The sequence below is a fragment of the Arachis hypogaea genome, chromosome 17 (genome assembly GCF_003086295.3).
Source record: "Arachis hypogaea cultivar Tifrunner chromosome 17, arahy.Tifrunner.gnm2.J5K5, whole genome shotgun sequence".
Taxonomy (NCBI): domain Eukaryota; kingdom Viridiplantae; phylum Streptophyta; class Magnoliopsida; order Fabales; family Fabaceae; genus Arachis; species Arachis hypogaea.
In genome coordinates this window covers 36,044,608-36,068,793 of record NC_092052.1, presented here as the reverse complement: position 1 = coordinate 36,068,793, position 24,186 = coordinate 36,044,608, and the positions used below count along the sequence as shown (strand labels likewise).

The 24,186-nt window shown below is 39.8% G+C and overlaps 1 non-coding gene across 1 annotated transcript; it reads right to left on the bottom strand.

Moving 5' to 3' along the window:
- Positions 1–9,346: 9,346 nt before the first annotated feature.
- LOC112767548 (small nucleolar RNA R71) lies at positions 9,347–9,454 on the bottom strand. The gene has a single exon (XR_003184991.1). It is a non-coding gene; the product is annotated as a small nucleolar RNA R71 (small nucleolar RNA).
- Positions 9,455–24,186: the final 14,732 nt, after the last annotated feature.

The following is a 24,186-nucleotide window of genomic DNA, read 5'->3' as shown; positions in this document are numbered from 1 at the left end:
GAACTCTCTAAAACCACTTATAGTTTTATAACAGAAACTAGGTCCTCCATTATAAATTTGGAGGTACAAGTTGGTCAACTGAGCAAGAGAATCCCTGAGACCCCTCCTAACACTCTACCTAGTAACACTAAAGTAAACCCAAGAGAAGAGTGCAAGGCCATCACTGTAGAGGCTAAGGCCGAACCTGAAGAGGATAAGCTAGCATTAAATGCCAGTAAGGAAGACTTTACTAGGCGTTCAACGCTAATAGAAGCACCATTACTGGCGTTGAATGCCAGTAAGGAAGACCTTACTGGGCGTTCAATGCCCAAGAAGGCACCATCACTGGCATTGAACGCCAATAAGGAATACCTTACTGAGCGTTCAACGCCCAACAAGCAACCATCACTGGCGTTGAACGCCAGTAAGGAGCACCTTACTGGGTGTTCAACGCCCAAGGCAACACAAAAGCTGGCGTTGAACGCCAGTGAAGCTATTCAAGCTAGGCGTTCAACACCCAAAGACACACAAGTCCTGGCATTGAATGCCACAATAAGGATAGTTGGCAACCCTCAGCCCATTAAGAACTTCCCTATTGAAGAACTGATGGAACCAAAGGTTCATGAGGAGCCCATTGAAGTTCCATTGAATGCTTGGTTAAAGATCTTAGAATCTGAAGAATACTCTTCCTCTGATGAGGAAGAAGAAACTAGGAAAGAGTAAGTTGTTTGGTACCTAGGACTTCTCATGAAGCTGAATGCCAAGTTATTTGGCACAGAGCCATTGGAGGAAGAACCTTTAGTGCTCACCAAGGAACTCAATGCCTTGGTTCAGTAGAAACTACCTCAGAAGCTGTCGAATCCTGGACGCTTCTTGATTCCCTATACCATAGGAACCATTACCTTTGATAAGGCTCTGTGTGACCTAGGGTCAAGCATAAACCTTATGCCACTCTCTGTAATGGAGAAGTTGGGAATCTTTGAGGTACAAGCTGCAAGAATCTCATTAGAAATGGCAGACATGTCAATGAAAAAGGCTTATGGACTGGTAGAAGATGTCTTGGTGAAGGTTGAAGACCTTTACATCCCTGCAGACTTCATAATCCTAGATACTAGGGAGGAAGAAGATGAATCCATCATCCTTGGAAGACCCTTCCTATCTACAGCCAAGGCTGTGATTGATGTAGACAGAGGAGAACTAGTTCTGGAATTAGATGAGGACTATCTTGTGTTCAAGGTTCATAAACCTTAGTCTACCTCAGCTGAAGGAAGCACTATTCATAAACATGAAGTGCTTCAACCACTCTTCTCAATACAGAGCCTAACAGAGCCCCCAGTCACCAACTCTAAGTTTGGTGTGGGGCAACCATTATCAAGCTCTGAGTGGAATGGTAGTAAGAAAGTGCCCTAGGGTTGGAGGGATAAAAAAATCCCCATTGAAGGCCTCTCACTTGGCATGAGAGTCGTCTTCACAGACAGACCAGTCATTCCACACACTGTGAACAGGATCCTGTCTCTAGAACATGTGGAATTTATCCATGAGAGCACAGGCAAAAAATTCACTATAAGGGGCAAAATTCTGAGCCTCTTTCCATCTCCGTAAGGAGCTAATCGTCAAGCTAGTGACGTTAAAAAAGCGCTTGTTGGGAGGCAACCCATCAATAATTAATGTTTTCTTATTTTTCTTTGAGTTTATTTAAATTATTTTAGTTTAATTTTTATATTTGTTTAAGTTTGTGATCATGTGCAGTAGTTAGAACAGAAACAGAAACAGTCAGAGCTGAAAATAGAACACCTTGGAGCAGAGACCTTGCTGGTGTTGAACGCCAGCCAGGGAGCCTAAAGTTGGCATTGAACACTAGTTAGGAGGTAGAACCTGGGTGTTCAATGCCCCAACTGAGGCACAGACCTGGCGTTGAACGCCAAGAAAGAGGTCCCTCAAGGGCATTCAACGCCCAATGAGAGGCACATAGCTGGCGTTGAATACCAGCCAGGAGCAAGAGCTGGGCGTTCAACGCCCACAAGAGGGTAGAGAACTTGAATTCCCTATCCCCTCAGGATTAGTGGGTCCAACAAAATGCCCACATACCCCACTTTCTTCTTTCTCTTACTTTTACTCTTCTCCATACACTCTTCCCTATAAACCCTAACCCAATCACATTCATATCCCTTTCCAAAACCATCATAACTCCCACCAACCCCCCACCCACTTCAAAATAAAAATTTCCCACCTACTTCCCACCCATTCATTCGAACCCAACCTATCCCACTCCTATAAATATCCCTTCTTCCTACCCTTCATACATTAAAGTCTTACTTGGCCGAATCCACTATCCATCTCCTTCTCCTCTATTCTCTTCTTCTTCTACTAATTTCTTCTATTTTCTTTTTATTTTGCTTGAGGACAAGCAAAGTTTTAAGTTTGGTGTTGGAAAAGCCTTACTTTTTGCTTTCCATTCCCACTTATGGCACCCAAAGTCAGAGAACCCTCTAGAAAGAGGAAAGGAAATGCATTTGCTTCCACCTCCGAATCTTGGGAGATGAAAAGATTCATCACCAAAGCTCATCAAGACCACTTCTATGAAGTAGTGGCAAAGAAAATGGTGATTTCTGAAGTCCCCTTTAGGCTAAAAAAGAATGAGTTCCCAGAGATCTGAAGAGAAATCTGGAGGAGAGGTTGGGAAGTCCTAACTAATCCTATCCCAGAGGTTAGGATCTTGATGGTGCAAGAGTTCTATACCAATACATGGGTCACAAAAAACCATGATACAAGCGTGAACCCAAGTCCCAAAAATTGGCATACCAAGGTCCGAGGGCATCTCTTGAATTTCAGCCCAGAAAGTGTAAGGTTGGCGCTCTATTTGCCACTGATGCAAGGAAACCCGCATCCTTACACTAGGAGAGTCAATTTTGACCAGAGGCTGGACCAAGTCTTTTCAGACATTTGTGTGGAAGGAGCTCAGTGGAAGATAGATGCTCAAGGCAAGCCTATCCAACTAAGAAGGCTTGACCTCAAGCCCGTAGCTAGGGGATGGTCGGAATTCATCCAACGCTCTATTATCCCTACTAACAATTGGTCAGAAGTGACCATTGATAGAACCATCATGATTCATTGCATCATGATTGGAAGTGAGGTGGAGGTACATGAGGTAATACCTTAAGAGTTGTACAAGAAAGCTGAAAAACCTTTCCCCCTAGCAAGGTTGGCATTCCCCCACCTTATTTGTCATCTACGCAATTCAGCTGGAATTGTCATAGAAGGAGACATTTCCATTGAGGAAGACAAGCCCATCACCAAGAAGAGGATGGAGCAAATTAGAGAGCCAGCACATGGATCACAACAAGAGCATGTGGAGCTGCCTCAACAAGAAATCCCTGAGATACTTCAAGGGATGCATTTTCCTCCCCAAGGCTATTGAGACCAATTGCACACTTCTCTAGAAAAATTGAGCTCTAGTATGGATCAACTAAGGATAGGATATCAAGAACACTCCACCATCCTCCATGACATAAGAGAAGATCAAAGAGCCATGAGGAAAGAACAACAGAGGCAGGGGTGTGACATAGAGGAAATCAAGCACTCCATTGGATCCTCCAGAAGGAGTAGTAACCGCCATCACTAAGGTGGATTCGTTCCCTTTACTCCCCTGTTGCCTATATTATATTTTTCTGTTTTCCATGTATTTTGTTTTATTATCTGTTTCTAGTGCATGATCATCTTTATGTCTTAAAGCTATGAATTATTCCATGCGTCTCTCACCTTACTTAAAAGAAAAATTATCTTAATTGAAAAAGAAAAGTAAGATGCATGAATTTCGAGTTATATATTAAGAATAGTTCAATTATTTGATGTGGTGGCATTGCTTTTGTTTTCTGAATGTATGAATAAACAGTGCATATTTGATATTGCAGTAAAGAATGTTGGCTTTTGAAAGAATGATGATAAAAGAGAAGTATTATTGGTGATCTGAAAAATCATAAAATTGATTCTTGAAGCAAGAAAAAGCAGCAAAAAGTAATTAAAAAAATATATGCAAAAAAAGAAATAAAAAGCAGAAAAAGCCAATAGCTCTTTAAACCAAAAGGCAAGAGCAAGGATCCAAGGCTTTGAGCTTCAATGGTTAGGAGGGCCTAAAAGAAATATTTTAGCCTAGGCAGTTCAAATGAGCTGCTTCCCTAACTATATGCTTGTGGTGTGAAGGTGTCAAGTGAAAAGCTTGAGACTGAGCAGTTAAAGTCGTGGTCCAAAGCAACGAGTGTGCTTAAGAACACTGGACACCACTGGCTGGGGATTCTAGCAAAGCTGAATCAAAATCCGAAAGGGTTCACCCAGTTAAAGTGTCTGTGGCATTTATGTATCCGGTGGTAATACTGAAAAACAAAATGCTTGGGGTCACGGCCAAGACTCTAAAGAAGCTGTGTTCAAGAATAAAAAAGAACTTAACTAAGAGAATCAATAGTATCATCTGGATTCTATGTTCCTAAAGATACCAACTATTCTGAGCTTCAATTGAAAGTGAGATGCCAAAACTATTCATAAGCAAAAAGCTACTAGTCTCGATCATCTAAATGAAACTGAGCTTCGTTGAAAACTCTGAAATTTATTACATCCTTCTATTTATTTTTATCCTACTTTGTATTTGGTTGCTTGGGGACAAGCAATAGTTTAAGTTTCATGTTCTGATGAGCAGATATTTTATAAGCTTTTTGGCATTGTTTTCATATAGTTTTCATTATGTTTTGTTTAAGTTTTATTATATTTTCATAGGTTTTAGTGCAAAATTCACAATTTTGGATTCTACTTTGAATTTATGTGTTTTATGGTGATTTTAGTTATTTTCTGGCTGAAATTGAGGAGCTTGAGCAGAAGTCTGATTCAGAAACAAAGAAAGGACTGCAGATGTTGTCAGGATCTGACCTCCGTGCACTCAAATGATCTTTTCTGGAGCTACAAATGTCTAAATAGCGCACTCTCAACGACTGTGGAAAGCTAACATCCAGGGCTCTCTAGAAATATATAATAGTTTATACTTTTCTTCGGAAATGAAGGCCCAAAACCGGCGTTCAACGCCAGCCACCAGCCCTATTCCTGGCATCCAGCGCCCACAGGGGAGTAGCTGGTGTCCAACGCCTAAAAGGGAGTCCCAAGCCAGCATTCAACATCCCTAAGGGGTACTAGCTCGTGGAGACACTAAAAGCTCAGCCCAAACACTCACCAAGTGGGCCCTAAAAGTGGATTTTCGCACTCCTAAGTCTAGTTTATCATATTTCTATAATCCTTAGTTAGCAGATTAGTATATATATACAAGGGTTCATCCTTGTTAGAGGACACTTTCCCACTTTCACGTTTACCATTGTATTTTTGAACAACATGAGTCACTAACCTCCTAAGGTTATGGTTAGGAGCTCTGCTGAGTTTCATGGATCAATAATTTTACTGTTTTCATTCAATATGTGTGATTCTATTCTCTTATGCAATCTCGTTCTTCATCTTATGAATTGAGGATGACCCGTGACAATCACCCTTATTCTACATGGGTTCCGTGCGATTCCTGACCCGGATAGCATTGAACTAAAGCTAGAGATTGCATTGCGGATTCCAATAGAGCATCTGAGCAACTTTGGATATGTGACATATAATCTCGTTGACTATGGGTGCGTGAAATTTCTGTGGCGTTAAGGCTAAAGTCAGAGAAGCAGCACTTTTTGATATGGATGATCTGCCTTGTCTGTGGCATCTTGAATAGGATCGGGAAGGGGAGTGGATTGCTTAAAGCTTCATCTTCTGCTACAGTGGGAAACCTAGAGGTGACTTGATGAGAGGACATGAGTCATCTCAACATGGTGGATTGCTGCAATAGAGGAAGTTAACTTAATGAGAGGACATGAGTTAATCACTTACGGCTGCCATTGAAGGAATCAGAAGGTTATTGAAGAAGACAGTTAGAAAAGTTAACCCGAAAAGACAAAGCATCTCCGAAGCCTTAACCATTGTATCACTATTGAATTCCCATCTATCTAGTAACTTTTATTTATTTAATTTGTTTTATATGCTTTTCGTGACAAACTATAATTTCTATCTGCCTAACTAAGATCTGCAAGGTGTCCACTGCTTGTTCAAACCAACAATCCTCGTGGAATTGACCATGACTCACCTCAGGTATTACTTGGAAGACCCGGTATACTTGCCGATCTATCTATGTGAATTCCGTGGAGCCAGTTTTGTGCACCATCTATCCAAGTGAAACGGCTAAAATCATCAACAATAGTTAAAAAATATTTATGATTATAAATTGAATTTCGATGAAACGACCTCCATATATCAAAATGCAATAATTCAATAACTACATTAGCTTTATTAAAACATGGAGAGAATGAAAGTTTCTTTTGCTTGGAAAAATGATAAACATTATAAGGCTCATCATGGGGCATAAAAATAAAGGAAAATTGTCTATGTAAAAATTTTAATCTTTGTGAGAAAGATTTCCTAAACGAAAATGCCATAAATTGAAAGGTGTAATGGGTGATGAGTAGGAAATGGATTATTTGTCGTGATGGAGGTTTTAAGGACATACAACCCTTCTCTCATGCTATCCAAACCAATCATCTTCAAATTGTTGTCCTATAAGAAATAAGAAGAGTGTGAAAAAGTGAGTTGGTAATTGATCATTGAAGTTATTTTTGAAATAGAAATAATATTAAAATTAAAGTGGGATAGGTGAAGAACATCATGAAGAGTTAATGAAGTTGAAAATTTGACAACACCTTTATAAAAAGAAGTAACTTTAGAACCATTAGGCATATAAACATTAACTGGATTAATTTTAGAAAAAGATATGAACCAAGATAAATTGGAGGTAATATGATCCGTGGCACCAAAATCAATGATCCAAGTGCCTGTAAATTTATTTTGTGCAGTAAAATTATTTAAAATAGAATAAATGTAGAATGAGCACAAATAATGGCTACCCAAAGTTGGGTTAGGAAGAAGCCCAATTTGGTTGGACGGTGAGAGGTTTTTATCCTTGTTGTTTGAAGATTGAGATTAATCCCTTTCTAGAAATGCTAGAAGGATGTTGTGTTGGGCTGGAGTGAGGTCCAAAGCCTGCTCTGTGTGTGTTCTCTGATGAGGAGACCTTTCTTCATGAACTAGGACATGAGAGGGAACTGGTGGCGTGGGAGAGCCAGGAGGCGGTGTTAGCACAACAACGACATTACCGGAGGTAGAGGAACGTGATAAACCACTATTTTATGGTTTATATTGTGTTTAATTGTGTGGTTTTGTCATGATCCTTGCCCACTTATTCATCAATTTAGCATGCATTTAGATTTCCTTCCTAAATTCAGTACATGTTTAAAAATTGCTTCCTAGAGACTTTAATTATTTACTTTTAATTCTCCTTTATTCCATTCAATGCCGTGATCTGTGTGTCAAGTGTTTCAGGACTTATAGGGCATGAATGAGATGTAGATTGGAGAGGAAGCTAGCAAAAATGGAAGGAACACAAGAATTTGAGGAGATAACTAGCGAGAAGTGATGCGGTCGCATGGCTCACGCGACCGCGCGAAGGAGCACAAATCGTAGTGACGCGGCCGCATGGCTTGCGCGGCCGCACGGATTGGAAAGCGCAAGCGACGCGGTAGCGTGGACGACGCGAACACGTGGAGAGGAAAAAGCACAAGCGACGCGTCCGCATGGACGACGCGATCGCGTGACATGTGCGATCTGCATAATCTGCAGAATTCGATGGTGGCGATTTTGGACCTTATTTTGGCCCAGTTTTCGGCCCGGAACAGCAGACTAGAGTAAGAGAATATGCAGAAACAAGAGACACATTCATTCAGTAGTTTTAGATCTAGTTTTTCACTCTCTTAGGTTTTTCTCTCTAGTTTTTAGGATTTTAATTTTCAATTGGCCTTAGCATTGGAACAGGGAGAAGAGTTATTTCCTCATCAAGACTTCATCATTCTAGTTTGTTCTCTTAACTTGGTTTTATTCTTCCATGTTCTTTGTTATGTTCAATTTTGTCATTCAAATACTTTTATGATTAATTAATGCAAGGATTATTTCTCTTTAATTCAATTTCAATTCCAATAATCATGTCTTCTTTTAATTCCCTTTCATGTGCCATGGATTCTTTATTTACAATGTGTGAGTAGTTTCATCACTTGATAGGGAGTTGATTAAAAGGAATTCTTGAGTTGGAAGGATTGAAGGAGAATTTTATAGTTGGGTTAAATATTGGATTGCTATCCTGTCACCAACGCCAATCCCTTTGAACTAAGTGGGTTGTAACTCGTGAATAGATCTGGCAGTCCAACTTGTTTGACTTTCCCTTACCTAGTAAAGGATAACCAAACAGAGTAACCGTTAACTATAAATCAATCTTAAAAATCACTCCATCAATGATAGAGATTCTAACTAATCAATTCCCAGTCAAGGCTTTTATTTATATTATTTAAAATTCCTCAATTTAAATTCCAATTTACTTAGCTCAACTTCTTGGAACATCTGATTAATAAAACAGCACACTTTTCTGCAACTCGTTGGGAGACGACTTGGGACTTAAAACTCCCAGTAATTTTAATTTAAACTCTCTGTGACATATTTCTAAATTGATAGGCATATTTTCGGTGAGTTAAGAACTATACTTGCAACGTAACCATTTTAATAAATTTTTAATTCCCCAGCTTCTGCTTCCCATCAATTTTTGGCGCCGTTGTCGGGGAGTTGCAATAGAGTGCTAATTTCATTAATTAGAATTTATTTATTTGCATTTTATTTAATTTTGCTACTATGAGCTGCATGTTTCTTCCGTCAAATGACACGTTCACTTCCTGATCCGCGCTTGCTAATATTCGATCCTGAAATTGAAAGAACAATTTCACGAATAAGACGAGAACAGCGTAGGTTAGCCCGCTCTGAGGGCGAATCTGAAAGTGAATTTGAGGAAGAAACCAGCCCCCGTTCTACTGATTCGGTTGTTTTATGTGCAGAAAACATGGCAGCTAGAAGAGTTACCATTCAGGAGGAAGGAGCTCCTGATTTTACAATGCAACCGTTTCAAGCGCATCATCCAGTGGTAGCGACGGATTTTGAAATAAAGACCGCACTGCTAAATTTGATGCCCAAGTTTCATGGCCTACCTGCTCAAGATATCAAGCACTTGAGAGATTTTCAGGCATCCTGTTCTACTGTCAGGCGTGATGGCACTGATGAAACTTCAATTTTGCTGAAAGCTTTTCCGTTCTCTCTTGAGGGAAAAGCAAGAGAGTGGTACTACACTCAACCTCTAGCAAATGTATCCAACTGGGATACACTCAGAAAGGAGTTTCTGGAGAAATTCTTTCCATCTGAAGTTACTGATAAACTCAGGAAGGATATCTCTACAATTGTTCAGGACGACAATGAGACTCTCTTTGAATACTGGGAGCGCTTCAATAATCTTCTGGAAGCATGCCCCCACCACATGATTGACAAGATCGTGCTACTCAGCTATATCACACAAGGTATGAGACCCCAAGATAAGACCACATTGGAAAGTGCCAGCAATGGGTCTATGAAGAAGTACAAGACCACTGATGAAGCTTGGCATTTGATCAGTGATCTAGCTGAATCTACTCGGAACCACAGACAGAAGCAAGGCCGTTCAAAAGCCGTTGTAGAAGTATCTTCTGGCATAGAGACTGCTGCTCTAAATCGAAGCATCTGTGAGATGACCAACCTGCTGAAGCAAATGCAGTTGAATCAACAAGCTCAGCAAACTCAACCGCAGCAAAACCAACAACTAGTTCCACAAAGAATTTGCGGAATTTGTGCTGATTACAGCCATTACACTGATGAATGCCCGCAGCTCCAACAAGAAGACAACATGGAGGCATCCACTCACAACTTCTATGACCGCCCCAACCAAGGGTACAATCAAAGTGGAAATAATAACCATGGATGGCAGGACAATTCAAACCAGAATTGGAGAGACAACAATAATAGGGGAGGCAGAGATAACTAGGGAAATCAGAGGTGGAATAATAACAACAACAGGCAGCAAAATCAACCTTACCGAGCACCTCACCTGAGGCAAAACCAAGGACCACCGAACAATCAGCAGCAAACCTCTCAATTTACTCATTCTTCTGTATCTTCTAATGAAGATTTATTACAAGCTTTTGAGAAAAGACAACTGGCCATGGAAAATACCATCGTGAACAGTATTAACGCCAGTCTGAATGGTTTCACCTCTACTCTGCAAGCTCTTATGACACAACTTGGTTCAGCACAAAATTCCAGTAACCAACCTTCAAGCACCACTGGAATTCCCTCTCAACCATTACCCAATCCAAAGGGAGGCATTAATGCCATCACCCTGAGGTCCGGAACCACACTGCAGGAGAAGAATCAGGAGGAACCAAGCTCACTAGAATACGCCTCAGCTGAAGAGGTGGTAGAAATCGAAGATGTTGAAGAGGAAGAGGATATACCGGACATAGCTGAAGAAGAGATAGCTCAACCACAGGAAGAAGCACCAAAAGGCGCAGGCACCACAGAAAACACTACTCCCATTCCATTCCCACAACTTGCAAGGAAGCCCAGGAAGCAGCTGGAACCTGATCCTAAAATGGTAGAAATATTCAAAAAGGTTGAGGTAACTGTTCCCCTTTTTGATGTTATTCAGCAGGTACCTAAATATGCAAAGTTTCTAAAGGACTTATGTATCCATAAAAACAAAATTAATGAATTAGAAACTATTCCTTTAGGTAGTTCTATATCTGCTTTAATGGGAGGATTACCTGAAAAATGTAGTGATCCAGGTCCTTGCATAGTTAGTTGTACTATTGGTGGTGTAGTAATTTATGATTGCATGTGTGATTTAGGAGCATGTGTCAGTATAATGCCTTTGTCTATATATGATGTTTTAAGGCTCCCTCCCTTAAAAAGGTCGGCAGCTCGTTTTGTGTTAGTAGATAAAAGCATTATTACAGTGGCTGGAGTTGCTGAAGATGTTTTGGTGAACATTAAAGGGCTCACATTTTCCACTGATTTTTATATCTTGGAGATGCCCCATAATGATTCAGATAAGCCATCATCAATCCTACTTGGAAGACCATTCCTGAAGACATCAAAATTCAAATTCGATGCTTTTTCAGGAACATACTCCTTTGAAATAGATGGCCGCATAGTAATCTTCAATCTGAATGGAGTCATTGACAACCCCCCAGAAGATCGTTCTATCTTTCAGTGTGATGTCATAAACGAGAGTGTGGCTGAAGTTCAAAAAGAAGAGTTTGAAGAGAGGCACACTGGACAAGATCCAAGTGTGGGGACCCTCTTAACTGACAATGAGGACACTTCGCCATTTTTGCAAGCCCCAGATAATCCAGAGCCTGCCCATGATCAAAAGTTAGAATTGAAACCTCTCCCTCCACATCTCAAATATGCTTATCTTGAGGATGAGCAGAAGCTTCCGGTTATTATTGCAAGAGAACTGACTTCTCAACAAGAAGAGCAGTTACTTGATGTACTGAGGAAGCATAAGAAGGCAATTGGGTGGAGTTTGGCAGACATAGTGGGAATCAACCCTCAAGTATGCGAGCACAGAATATTTTTAGAAGAGGGAGCAAGACCTGTCCGTCAACCACAAAGAAGGTTGAATCCCACCATCTTGAAAGTTGTCAAAAAGGAAGTGACCAGACTATTGGAAGCAGGTATCATATATCCCATTTCAGACAGTGAATGGGTAAGCCCAGTACAAGTTGTGCCCAAGAAGTCCGGAGTCACTACCGTGAAGAATGAGCATGGAGAGCTCATAGCAACTAGAGTTCAGAATGCTTGGAGAGTCTGCATTGATTACAGGCGTCTCAACTAAGCTACCCGTAAGGATCACTACCCACTTCCATTCATTGAACAAATGCTGGATCGCCTGTCAGGTAAATCACATTATTGCTTTTTAGATGGTTACACAGGTTATTTCCAGATTCATATAGCTCCTGAGGATCAGGAAAAGACTACCTTTACATGTCCTTTTGGGACTTACGCTTATAAGAGAATGCCCTTTGGCTTGTGCAATGCACCAACTACTTTCCAAAGGTGCATGATGAGTCTTTTCTCTGATCTTATTGAGGACTGTATGGAAGTTTTTATGGACGATTTTAGCGTTTATGGTGATTCTTTTAACCTTTGCTTAGATGGACTATCTAGAGTATTAGATAGATGTGTTGATACAAACCTTGTATTGAACTTCGAAAAATGCCACTTTATGGTAAAGCAAGGGATTGTATTAGGACATGTGGTATCTAATAATGGCATTTCTGTAGACCCAGCAAAGGTGAATGTTATTTCTAGTTTACCTTCTCCTCTTCTGTGAGGGAAGTCCGTTCGTTCCTTGGCCATGCAGGTTTCTACAGGAGATTTATTAAAGACTTTAGTAAGGTGGCACTTCCCTTATCCAGATTACTACAGAAGGACATTGAGTTCGAGTTCAGTGAAGATTGCAAACAAGCATTTGATAAGCTGAAGACCGCTCTAACTCAAGCCCCAATTGTGAGAGGACCCGACTGGAGCCAGCCGTTTGAGATCATGTGCGATGCTTCCAACCATGCAGTAGGAGCAGCGATGGTTCAGCGTGAAGGTAAGGATCTTTTTGTTATTGCCTATGCGTCTAAGACTTTAGACACTGCCCAGTCCAATTATACTACTACTGAGAAAGAGCTACTTGCTATTGTTTTCGCTCTGGATAAATTCCGAGCTTATTTACTTGGTACTAGAGTAGTAGTGTATTCAGACCATGCAGCTCTAAAGTATTTATTAGCTAAAAAGGAATCCAAACCAAGACTTATACGTTGGATACTGCTGTTACAAGAATTTGATTTAGAAATAAAGGATAGGAGTGGTAATCAAAATTTAGTAGCGGACCACTTGAGTCGCCTTGAACATATTAAGGATGATTCTACTCCTATAGATGATAATTTTCCTTTTGACAACCTGCAAGCAGTATCTGAGGTAGTCCCTTGGTATGCACCTGTTGCTAATTATTTAGTTAGCCGCACATTTCCTCCACATTTTTCTAAATATAAAAAAGACAAGCTGAAAAGCGAGTCTAAATATTATATATGGGATGACCCATATTTATGGAGATATGGCGCTGACCAGATAATTAGACGTTGTGTACCTCAATCAGAATTCCAGTCCATTTTAGAGGCCTATCACTCATTTGAGAGTGGAGGACACTTTGGCCCTCAAAGGACAGCTAGAAAGATCTTAGACTGCGGATTCTGGTGGCCTACTCTTTTTAGAGATGCTGCTGAGTTTTGTAAATCTTGTCACCCATGCCAGAAATTTGGTAACATATCCAAGAGGGATGAGATGCCTCAACAATATATGCTTTTCTGTGAAATTTTTGATGTCTGGGGCATTGACTTCATGGGTCCATTTCCAAATTCTAGTGGATATTTTTATATATTGTTAGCTGTGGATTATGTTTCCAAATGGGTGGAAGCAATTCCTACCCGCACTGATGATGCTAACACTGTTGTTTCCTTTGTGAGAAACCATATTATATGCCGCTTTGGATCACCACGAGCGATCGTGAGCGATCAAGGCACCCATTTTTGTAACAGGAGACTAACAGGATTGATGAAGAAGCATGGGATAATCCATAAAGTTGCAACAGCTTACCATCCCCAAACTAATGGGCAAGCCGAGGTGTCAAACAGAGAAATTAAGCGTATCCTGCAGAAGATAGTAAAGCCTCATAGAAAAGACTGGAGCACCAGACTACAAGATGCACTGTGGGCATACAGAACAGCATACAAGACACCCATTGGGATGAGTTCCTTTCGCTTAGTTTATGGAAAAGCTTGCCATATTCCAGTTGAAATCGAACACAGAGCCTTCTGGGCAGTTAAAGAGTGCAACATGGAAATTGAGAAAGCCGAAACTGAAAGAAAGTTGCAACTACAGGAACTGGAGAACCTTCGCCTAGAAGCTTATGAGGACTCCAGAATATACAAGGAAAAGATGAAAGCTGTGCATGATCAAAACATCAAGAAGAGAGAGTTCCAACCTGGAGATTTTGTTCTCCTTTACAAATCTCGACTGAGGCTCATGCCCGGTAAGTTGAGATCAAAATGGAAAGGTCCATACAGAATAGAGAAAACTGAACCGTACGGAGTCTATCACCTAAGCCATCCTTCAAGTTCTGAACTTATTAAGGTTAATGGACACCGCCTAAAGCTGTACCATGGTGAGAAGGTGCAGAAAAATAAGGAGTTTGAGATCTTCCACTTGGAAGATCCCCACATAGCAGCAGATTGAGCTAGTAGAGCGTCCAACTTACGGACGTAAAAGCAAAGTGCTTGGTGGGAGACAACCCACCGCGGTATGATCGTTCCTTTCTTCACTTTTAGTTTTTCTTCTTTAAATAACTCTTCTTTTTATTAGTGCTTCCGTGCTCTTTCAATTACATGTCTTTATCTTTCCTTAAAAAAAAAAAATTTCGCCGTGCGACGCGATCGCACCAGTGACGCGTCCGCGTGGCAGGAGGAGTAAAGAAAAATAAAAATGAACAGAAAGTTACGCAGGAGGGGCGCTGGAGTCGTGCCAATGGCACAAATTACTCCACGCGACCGGGTCGCATGGAAATCAGGGCCTCCCACGTGACCGCGTGCCTCACGCGGCCGCGTGCCCTGCATTTTCGACGTAAAAGGGTGCACAATGCTATATTGTGCGAGAGTGGTGCTGGAAGCACAATCCTTGTCACGCGACCGCGTCGCCGACGCGGCCGCGTCAATTATTTTCTGACGCACACTCACGCGATCGCATGACCCACGCGATCGCGTCACCCAATTTTGGCAATTAAAATGGATCGAACAGAGAGTTGTGCTGGAGCGAGGCTGCACTCGCGCCAGCAGTGCAACATAGGTCACGCGACCGCGGGGTCGATGCGATCGTGTCCCCTTCCCTGACGTGCCCCCATGCGAACGCATGCCCCAGGCGGCCGCGTCGCATGCGCCGCACAGCTAAACCTCAATTGCCAAATTATCTTATCTTTCTTTCCTCCAAATCCTAATTTTTCTTTTCCCTCCTTCTTTCTTCTTTCCCCTTTCTACCTCACCTCTCACTCTCTCTCTCTCTCCTCCATTAACAAGGTTTTACCTTCTTCTTCCTTCTTCTCTTTTCTATCATTCTTATTATATTATGTATATATTATTATTTTCTTTTTCTTTTCAAACTTTTACTTTCTTTATTCTTCTTTTCCCTTTTTACATAGTGTTAGAAATTTTTTTGAGTCATTATCCCTCACTATATGCTTGTGACTTGTTACAATTTATTTGACAATTATTATTATTATTTTTTTTGGGGATTGCTTGCATGTTCAATTTCATACTTTTTACATCTTGTTTAACATGCACGCTATGTGTTTGTGAAAAAACCCATGTGGCATTATGCACTTCTCTATGTTCCTATACTATTCAATGCTTGCTTTTCACAACTTTCCTCTATTATTTTATTAATTGAATTCAATTGTCAATACAAACGTGATGGTTTGTTACAAAGTAATGCTTGGTCTATGCTACTCATGCCCTTTGCCAGCATGCCAATAAACACCTTGCATTCACTTGTCTTTTTATGCACTAGCTATTTCCCATTGATGGCTTTTCATATGTACTCGAGAGCATGTGTTAATGTCATCTACATTTTACTGTACATCATTCACCCTCTTTTCCGTTTCCTTCCTTGCTGTATCTCTCTTTGCATTTAATTTTCTTTCTCTTCCCTTCTTTCAGGATAGCCACCAAGAAAGGAAAAGAGAAAGCAACTTCCAGACCACCAGCAAGAAGAGGAACTAAAAGAGCATTAGTGGCAGAGCCTTCTTCAACCGCAGTCAAGCCCTCAACAAAACAAGTCAAGAGGATAATAATGGTTGACAAAAAGGAGAAAGCCTTTCCAGCAAAGGACGCTGCGCGATTTTCCAATCGCTACTGTGAGCAGATGTTCCCCATCCTGGCAGAAAGGAACTATAACAATGAATACCTTCTTACTCTCCCGTCCAATATTGCCACCTTTGTTGAGCCGCAAATTGAGCGAAGACAATGGGGTTTCTTACGGAGACAGCCGAGGCAAGTCAATCTCTCTTGGGTAGTTGAGTTCTACTCCAACTTCTACATACCGACCCTGCAGTCTGTTTATGTCCGGAAAAAGCAAGTCCCCATCACAGAAGAGGCCATTCAGCAAGCTCTGAGTCTTCCCCTTATTCCAGCAGGAATGGACGCTTTTCAAGAAGCCACCCTTCAGCGCCAGAGATACCAATTTGACTGGGACTCCGTTCTCGGAGTCATCGCTTTACCTGGCTGCCGTTGGATCTACGGATACCACCGTACCCGCCCTAAGGGTATCTTGGCTTCCGCACTTACCTTGGAGGCCCGCGTATGGGCACAGATCATATCCCATTACGTCTTTCCAAGCACTCATGAGTCCTCCTTCACTGCAGACATGGCTGTTCTACTCTGGTGCATCCTTACAGACCAACCTCTGAATCTCTCAAGACATATCCGGAATGCTATGGAACACGTACAAATCGCGGGTAACCTACCTTTTCCTGCCCTGGTCTCAGATCTTGTCTCAGCAGCCGGAGTCTCCTACAGAGCTGGGGACACCAAAGCCATGGTTCCACGGGATGATCAATATGTCCCTAACGGGAAATACCTCAGACTTTCAGCAGCCACTACAAGCCAGCCTACTGAGCCAGTTGAAGATATTCTTTCTTCAACACCACAAGCATCTACCACTGAGAAATTGCTCCAATAGTTACTTGAAAAGTTGGATCGGCATGAACAGAAAGCTAAGATGAGAGAGCGCCGTAACAAGCGCCGATTCACATACCTCAAGGAGCTGATCATGGGCAAATTCAAGGACTCAGACACTCCGGACTCCACTTCTTTTACCAGCACCGGGAGCCATGATGGTCCCGACTGTGGAGATACTGCTACCAGCCCACCCCTGTTTCTGACAGATGGCACCGAGGACGGTGCAAAGCCTTAAGTGTGGGGAGGTCGGTCAGTACCTGATTTTTGGAGGTAAATTCTCTTCTCTGGCACCAATAATTAGGATATTTTAGTTAGATTTTCTTTCTTTTATAAAATAGAATAAATTGCATAGGTTAGAATAGTTGCATGCATGTTCTACTTGATTGAAAAGACAATAAGTCTCTTTTTAAAATCTATCTTTGGAACAAAATTTCACTAATTTTTCAAAATTTTTATGATAAATCTGCTTGAGTTGTATTTGGAACATGATGTTTGAGCTAAAGAACACACAACCGGTGAAAGATTTGAGCCTTTATGTATGGTTACACTATTTAACCATAATCATTTTATTCTTGTGTGTTTACTTCTCTATGATTGTAATCTATATTTTGTTTTATCTTATATGTCCAGTATTTATTATATTTACATGCTTGCACATGATTGAGGCCATCATTTGTTTAAACTCACTTATCCAAATCAAGCCTACCCTTCTCAATTACCTTTGTTAATCACTTTGAGCCTTTAATTCCCATTTGTTCGATATTTTACCACATTACTAACCTTAAGCCGAAAAAACAATTATATATCCCAAATTGAATCTTTGGTTAGCTTAAGATAGAATTGTGTATGCTAGTTAAGTATGGGAAATTACGGGAACAAAAGTTGTTGAGGGAATATGTCATGAAAATTTAAAGGGAATTTGGATACCTACTCATGTGAAAATATAAGAATGAAAAATCTATGTGCATTGATAAGCTTTATTTATTCAAAAAAAAATTCAATAAATAAGGGGACAAAATTACCCCAATGTTAAATTCAGAATTCAAAGATCAATACACATATGATAGAATCAAAATACAAAGTTGAAACATGAGTATGGGTTGAAAAAGGGAATTATGGGTAGCTAAGCATGAATTTAAAAGTATATAGAATATATGTATATTAGGTGAGAGCTTAGGTTAATTAAAGATTCAATTTATAAAGCTCACTTAGCCATATGTATATCCTTACCTGCACCTTGGCCCCATTACAACCCTGAAAAGACCTCATGATGTTTGCATTGGTATATTAACTGTTGTTGATTGGTTAAGAGAAAAACAAAAGTTAGAAAACATGACTAGAAAAGAATTGAGTGATTACCCTATACACTAGAGATTAGAGCGTACATACATTATCAGTGAGGGTTCAATGCTTGAATTTTCATGTTTCCTGCTTTCATAAGCTATCTTCTTGCACTTTTATCAGTTTTATTGTATAATGATAAAATTAGTGGAATTTGATTTGTAACTGTTTTGAAGGGCTTATTTACTTTTGATCAAGTAGACAATAATCATATAGTTGCATTTATTTATATACGTAGGATTGCATTGCATTTCATGAGTTTCTGCATGTTCATACTTATTTCCTTGTCTCCTTCAATTTAGCATGAGGACATGCTAATGTTTAAGTGTGGGGAGGTTGATAAACCACTATTTTATGGTTTATATTGTGTTTAATTGTGTGGTTTTGTCATGATCCTTGCCCACTTATTCATCAATTTAGCATGCATTTAGATTTCTTTCCTAAATTCAGTACATGTTTGAAAATTGCTTCCTAGAGACTTTAATTATTTACTTTTTATTCTCCTTTATTCCATTCGATGTCGTGATCTGTGTGTCAAGTGTTTCAGGCCTTATAGGGCATGAATGAGATGGAGATTAGAGAGGAAGCTAGCAAAAATGGAAGGAACACAAGAATTTGAGGAGATAACCAGCGAGAAGTGACGCGGTCGCATGGCTCACGCGACCGCGCGAAGGAGCACAAATCGTAGTGATGCGGCCCATGGCTTGTGCGGCCGCGCGGATTAGAAAGCGCAAGCGACGCGGTAGCGTGGACGACGCGAACGCGTGGAGAGGAAAAAGCGCAAGCGACGCGTCCGCATGGACGACGCGATCGCGTGACATGTGCGATCTGCATAATCTGCAGAATTCGACGGGGGCAATTTTGGACCTTATTTCGGCCCAGTTTTCGGCCTGGAACAGCAGACTAGAGTCAGAGAATATGCAGAAACAAGAGACACATTCATTCAGTAGTTTTAGATCTAGTTTTTCACTCTCTTAGGTTTTTCTCTCTAGTTTTTAGGATTTTAATTTTCAATTGGCCTTAGCATTGGAACAGGGAGAAGAGTTATTTCCTCATCAAGACTTCATCATTCTAGTTTGTTCTCTTAACTTGGTTTTATTCTTCCATGTTCTTCGTTATGTTCAATTTTGTCATTCAGATACTTTTATGATTAATTAATGCAACGATTATTTCTCTTTAATTCAATTTCAATTCCAATAATCATGTCTTCTTTTAATTCCCTTTCATGTGCCATGGATTCTTTATTTACAATGTGTAAGTAGTTTCATTACTTGATAGGGAGTTGATTAAAAGGAATTCTTGAGTTGGAAGGATTGAAGGAGAATTTTATAGTTGGGTTAAATATTGGATTGCTATCCTGTCACCAACGCCAATCCCTTTGAACTAAGTGGGTTGTAACTCGTGAATAGATCTGGCAGTCCAACTTGTTTGACTTTCCCTTACCTAGTAAAGGATAACCAAACAGAGTAACCGTTAACTATAAATCAATCTTAAAAATCACTCCATCAATGATAGAGATTCTAACTAATCAATTCCCAGTCAAGGCTTTTATTTATATTATTTAAAATTCCTCAATTTAAATTCCAATTTACTTAGCTCAACTTCTTGGAACATCTGATTAATAAAACAGCACACTTTTCTGCAACTCGTTGGGAGACGACCTGGGACTTAAAACTCCCAGTAATTTTAATTTAAACTCTCTGTGACATATTTCTAAATTGATAGGCAGATTTTCGGTGAGTTAAGAACTATACTTGCAACGTAACCATTTTAATAAATTTTTAATTCACCAGCTTCTGCTTCCCATTAGAACGCTCAAGGAATTGTAGTCTCCTTGGGTGATGCGGGTGGCCAGGAGGGTAGCCATGTTTGTTGTAACAAACATCCATGGTGTGCCCTCCTCGACCACAATAAGAGCGAACCTTCGAGGAACCGCCGCTGCCGAGTCCTGGGTTTGAAGAGGCGTACCCACGACCACGACCAAGAGGAGGACGGCGAGCTTCTACCTCAGCATCAATGGTTCGTTGATTGTCCAGAATCCCAGATGTGTTTTGAAGTAGACGTTTGTGTTGAACGATAAGAGCGAAGACACTGGTGAAGGGCGGAAAAGGATCAAAAAGAAGAACTTGTGACCGGACTATAGAAACACGCTCATCAAGACCTTTAAGAAATCGAATGATGAAATCTTGTGAGCAATGTGTTTTGGCTGGGCAATTACAGACGAAAAGAAGACGTGAGTTATCAAGCTCTTCCCCACAATGTCTTCAAAGAGGTATAAAATTCTGTTACCGACTGATTTTCTTGTCTAAGAACATAAATTTCTTCTTGTAATTCTACAATATGAAGAAGATCACTTTGGAAAAAAATGTTCTTTAAAGTCAGTCCATACAGAAGAGGCAGTAGAAAAATAAACAACTTTGGATAATAGAGAGAGAGAGGGGGAATGAAATAGCCAAGACAACACCAGGTTATTGCAACGCTCCCATATTGAAAACAGAGGATCATCAGTTAGAGGAGAAGGAATAGAGCCGGTGAGAAAGCCATATTTATTTTTGGAGATGATGGCCATAGAAAAGGATCGACATCAAGAGTGATTTTTACTGCTAGTAAGGACATGATTGAGAAGGACAGAGGTTGGATTTTCACTAGGATGAATATGGAAAGAGCTGGTGGGATCTTATGCTACGTTAGAAGATGATTCTGCCATTAGAGAGGAAGAAGACAATGGGGACTGATTATTTGGGTTTGAAGTTTTCACCATGGGTACTAACAGAGCTCTTTTAAAGCTCTGATCTCTTTTAGAGCTCTGATACCATAACAAGAAAATAGAGATAATAAAATAAAAAATATGTATTGAAGTTGTTGTTTACATGATAAAGAATCATGCTATTTATAGGGATATTTCAAACTAACCTCATAAATAATTATCTATCAACTACTAACTTTCAATTACTTATCATTACTCTAACACAACTACTTATTATTGCTCTAATACTTCCTCTGGTAAGTGTTGCCTAAAATTTTTAATGCCTCTCCCAAAAATTATAATTTGTATGATGGAGAAAGAAGTTGCCACCGCCACTTCCTTACACTGCTATTGTCGGTTCTACCTTGCGCTACCAGAACTGCCTCTATTGTAATATCGCTTCCTTCACCTCCATTGCTTGAGCTCTGCCATGTTCTGCTTTTCTCTGCCGTGTTCTTTTGTTTGCGCCGTGTTTCGCACTGTTCCGCCATGGTACTGTTCACATCTTCTATCAAGCTTTTCACCTCAACCTTGATTCTTAGTAGAGATTCTTTTTCTCTCTGTTTCTTACGTTGATAAATTCTTGTCTGTAAACTCTACTTTTCCATGCTCAGTGTTTCAGTTTCTCGATGTTTCCTCTATGCTCATTGCATCGTTGGCATTTATTGAACACCTTTCTTTATGATATATCTTATCAAACTTCATAATTGTAATTAATAAAGTAATTAATTAATTATTACTTTTTCACTTCTCAATGTTTAGGAAGTATGAGGAAATTAACCTTCTAATGTGCAAGAAATCTACTACACTACTGAAGATACATACACAAAATCACAAGTAAATTTAAAAAAATAATTGTGCTTTGTTAATTCTCCTGGCTTTAATTTGGTAGATCTTGTTTAATGATTTCAAAGTTTCTATTACATTGAATTAGGACTAACTATCTATCTTTTCCTTTTTCCCTGTGTTAGTTGTTAGATTAAACATTCTCACTTTTGAGCTATTACCTTGTTGAGCTAAGTCTATTGAACTATGATTGTGTAAACTTCTTGCCTTCTATGGTAGCTACTGCTTCTTCCCAGCTTGTCATTTGCAATTTTGCATCATCTCTCCCTTTTGTTCAATACGAAAAAATAAGATAGGAAATAAATTCACAGTCTCTTGAGCATAGAAACATAAATTTGGAGCAAATTAAATTGTTGCAATTGTGAAAAATGTGATGCTGTAGTGATTTTTTATTTGAATTTTAGCAGATAGTTGATATTGACAAAACTCTGCTGTTGTTCATGGTGCTTCAAACCTTAGTGACAGGACATGAAAAAGCTGGCATTTGATCACATAATTCATAGTAAGTGCATGAACCAAAAGCATAAGAAAAAGCGAAGAACCATGCTCTGAAAGTGTCTTGTTTTCAATGCTATAGGTCTCATTTGAGTTGAACCTTTTGGTTATGTTGGCTGTGTGATTTCCTCAGATGGTTGTGCTTATTGAACAATTTGAATGAATATTTGTGTGTGTGTTTGTTCTGTCTATTTTCAAAAGGAAGAGGGTGAAGCATGAGTTAAGAAAGCGCTTGTGACACTATGTGAACTTCACAGAAGAAAAGATTGGTTTGACGAGAGAACAACTAATATAATTTGCACTGTTTGTTTCCATCTAGCACGAAGGTTTTTATTTTCCCCTTTATATTTTGTGATTGTGTGACTTTTTTGAAATTGTGATCTTAGGCATAAAAATAGTATTTGGTGTATCAGGATCATGAAAGCATCTTTATCGTCCCTACTAGATTATGAGAAAATTGAAAATGAGTCAGATAGTGAAAATGAAACCAAGGAATATATGTATTGGTTTGTCCTTGTAATAGTTACAGCAACTTGTATGTATTAGTGGTAAATAATTTAGGTCAGAATATTACATTGATGGTCATAATATTATGTGATTTTTAGGTCGTTATTTTAATAGTTTTAATTATACTACTTGAATAATAACTATAACAAAATTCGACCTCTTGATCACTAGTAGTGTAAGATTTAAATTACATAAATTTGTTTATTTTTTTTCAATCTCATGATTTAAATGTGTTGAAATTCATGTCTTTCTCCATTTGCAGCTAGATGGATATGCGTTGTGCCAAGATTAGGCTACTAGAGATCTTGTCCAGGTTGATTTTTGTTACTATGTAATACCACTACAAGAAAAATGCTGAGTACCATCAGATCTATCGTCGAAATTAGCGTCGACTTGTACTGACAGCTTTATTGTCGGATTTTCTGATGGAAAGGAGAAGAAATTCGCCACCATAAAAGATTATCGTCGGAACAGATTTTCCATCGCTAAAGTCGATGGTAATTGTTGGAGCGAAAATGGAAGTCACGCAGGCCAATTCTACTGTCAAATTTAGCGACAGAATAATCTGACGGTATATTTGTTTGATAAAACACGTCATTTTGGTGAGTTACCGTCGGATTAATCTGACGGTAAAGTTGGGGCTAAATTCAAACACGAAGCCCTTCCCCTCACTTTCCAATTCCGTTCTCTCTTTACTCTCTCTCTCTCTCTCTTTCTTCTCGTTTACTCTCACCACCCCCATGCAGCACCTACCGCGCCAGAGCTTGCTGTCGACATCGCCACCATGCCTGGAGCACCTACTATCACTGCCGCTGCACGTGCTTGTCGAATCTGTTGCTGCTCTATCCCCGTCGCATCCTTTGCCGCGATTTCTGTTCACGTTGCTGTCACCACCGCTTCTGTCACCACGAAATTAAAGAGAGACTACAGACATTATCATCAGATTGGTTTGTTGGTATGGTTATTATCTTTTTTCATATTATTTTGTGAGTATAACATTTTCTTAGGGTTGTTAATTTAGTGGTTAAATTTGTTTAATGAAGTATGTTATTAGGAGTTGTTGTGTTAATTTAATGTAAGTAAAAATTAAATTTGTCATACCTCTGTTGTATGTTGAATTCTAAGGTGTGTGTTTCAATTTGATTACAAGTCATCGTCTATGGATGTATAAGAGGGATAACGATGGCCGGGGGAGGGGTTTAAAACTATAATTCTTTGAAGGAATCAACGCGTTTGTCATGCATGTCTTCAGCATAGAACTGTTTATGTCTGAAGGGGTATCTAGGTATCCTTATCAAAAGTATCGACCGACTAAGTAGTTAGGACCTGCGAACATAATGCTTTACCTCTACTGTAATGGGTTCAAGGATGTGTATTAAATGTGGACATAACACAGAGAAGTGGACGAGTAAGGAGTTAACCGGTCTGCCCCAAAATTGAATAGGTCCAGTTGTCAATCAACGAGGATTT